Below are 3,048 nucleotides of genomic sequence, written 5' to 3' on the forward strand. Positions count from 1 at the left end.
TCAATTATCTTTAAAATGGTCTATCGTAAAAGGCTGTGTAACCATTTTTAAGCAAGATATGGTTTTTCAAGTTTGAATAATTTTAATGAATTTTGATATATTTTACGATTAGGTATTTTTAAATTTCTCATTATAACTTTTTTTATGGTATATTGTATACACTGTGTAATAAAAAAGAAAACTTATTTTATTTACGCTAAAACTGTGTATGTATTGTAAAAACCCTTGAACTGTTTTTAAACAAGATATGCTTTTTCAAAATGTCACATACACATGCAATAGGTCCCACTAAGCTGGAACCATATGGAAAACTTTTTTATTATTAACTTTATGAAAAAAAAAGGTATTCCATATAAAATTCTCTGCATAGTCCAAAACCTAAGATGCAATCATCAGATATAATATTTTGTCAATAGTGTACGAGGTATGTTAAAAAAGTTGAATTTCGCTCAAGAGTAAAGTAGCTTTATATTTCAAAATATCGAAGGGTGTTATTAAGAAAAGTTATTTGGAATTAAAAATTATGTTATAATATGCAATTATATTCATCTATGAATATGTGAAATGAAAAATTTTAAATTTTTTTTCAAATTACGGACACCCTTGGATATCCTACGGATATCTTGTTTAAAAATAGACCTAGAATTTTTTGCAATACACCATTAAGTATAAAAATTACGCTTTTTTATTTCACAATGTATATACCCACCTGAATGTACAAGAAAAAAAGTCATAATGAAAAATCCTAAAAATAATTATAAAAAATATCAAAAATCCTAAAGGTATAAAATCTTGGAAAAGCATAACTTGCTTAAAAATAGTCGTACAACCTTATACAATAGACCATTTTAAAGGTTCTCTTTCTAGTAAGTTTACCATTGCATATACCTAGAGATGCGTAGAAAAAAGTTACAGAGCAATGCTTACGAAATAATGGGAAAAATGGCCCAAAAATGCTGTAAGCGGCGAAATTTGAAAAATCCTATTTCGGAAATTATAAATCCTATAGACCTCTACCAAACGTCATTTTAACGAGGAAAAATGGTCATTATTTTTCGCTGAAGCAATGCCTATACCTATATCCCTGTGGAAAAAAGTTATGGGGCAAAAAACAAAATTGCTTTAACGTTGTAGTTCCTTTTATCTCTCTTATTTTGAACATAATCAATAGCCTACATTTACAAAGAACTTTACAAATAACCCTGCCCATCCCTTCAGCTTCCGTTGATATAAATAAGATTAAAAGGTGTCTATCTATAAAAGATATATTAAACAATAATTTATTTTGATCAGTCTTCATCGATTAGAGCTCTGAAGCTGTTATTTGTACTATACAATAATCCGCTGCTCTTAAAAACTCTCTCGTTGTTTTACCCGTTATCAAGACCGTATTTTTTGTTGACAAACAATGCCGTGAATTTTAAATCCGCCTTCAATCTCAATCGTCTCCCAATCGATATTCTTTCCTCATTTATCTCAAGCACGGTATTATGGATTGCCTTTTGTGACATCGAATTGAAAAGATCTTGCAACGGGAAGTTGCGAGACTTTGTTTTAATGGAATGGATCGCATGGAAGAACAATACGACTGTATCATTATAGAAAGTGGAAACAGATGTTCCAGCTTGCAGTGATAAATTGACTGGTGACCGGTTTTTTATGTAACCGGTTATTGATTACGAGGAAATTTGGGGAGACGATGATGTGGAGATGCTTCGATATTAGTTATGACACTGAAGTTAGGTGTGGATTATGTCGCGAATATTTCATCAATCAACTTTATCGATATAGATGGCGAGGCTTTTTGCCAATTAATAATTGACAAAGATTATCAAATTTTTTTGTGGTGAAGAAATCAGTAGCGTAGAAAATAAGAATAAGTTATTATAATAATATTAAATGATTTAATAATATGCGTAAATAACTTTCGAGAAAATTTTTTTTGTGGAATAATAAGATTTTTGATATATACTGTTGTAGAATGGTTTCTAGAGTGGTAGAATGGTTGTAGAGTGATTTTCTTCACCCTGTATATGACGAAAAATTGTATAGAGTATAATTTAGTTACTAAACAGTGCTTTTTCGAGGAAGGTGAAATCGTTAATGTGGTTTTCGTTAATGTGTTTTTTGAAAGGATTTACAGACAATGGTTAGAAAATATTGGAAAGTGCATGTTATTTCGTTTTGTGAACATCAATAGGATTTTTGTAAATAATTCGTAGAAGGTTTAAACGATAAACAAATTTTATTGAGTTTTGAATGTAAGGCCTTTTGTTTAGTTTTTTGAAAAAACGATAGTAATTTGATGTCTCTTAGAATTTTAACAAAATGGAAAGTTGGATACAAATTAAGTTGGTTTTCTTAGGAAAGAAAAGTATGAATGTTTTGGGTAGAGAGTTTGTTTTTGATTGGTAGAGAAAGATCGATGGAAGGGATGAGAATGGGGAGTCGAAATTTCAGAGAGGAAAGGTAGACACTGTGTGATGAATATCGGGAGAGAGCAGTCCAGTTTTTGAAAAGTGAGAAGTCAGTGTAAAGTGGTGAAATCGGCCTTTGCGAGCAGAATCAAGTTGAAACGAAATTGTTGACCGGTTGAGAAGTAAAATTTTCCTGTGTCCGAGGAAGATTCCTTTGTTCTGTCTAGAACGAGTAGCTGATTGGTATCTATTTGCACAAGATATCGAGCAAGGAGAGAACTGAGTGGAGAATTCGAGCGAGTCCTGGTTTTGTTTGTTTTTGAAGCAGTTTGGACGAGAGGGACCTTTTCGCAACATCAAAAGAGTACGTGTGGGAGAATCAAGGACAACGCAATCTGGGAAAAGAAGGAGTGAAGAAACAAAAAGTTTAGTCAAATCATTTGTCGAAACGGAGAGAGCTTGTTTATATCCACACCATATATGCTCATTTTTTTTGTATTGAACAGTTCTATAACTAGTTAGTCATTCCAACTTTAAGTAATCCATTCAAAAGGAGAAAAGTAAATTTTATTAAATTTAGTATGAATAAACAATAATTTATTTAAATTTTTTTTTGTTAAAACAAGGACTT

This window comes from Diabrotica virgifera, chromosome 1, assembly GCF_917563875.1.
Source record: "Diabrotica virgifera virgifera chromosome 1, PGI_DIABVI_V3a".
NCBI lineage: Eukaryota > Metazoa > Arthropoda > Insecta > Coleoptera > Chrysomelidae > Diabrotica > Diabrotica virgifera.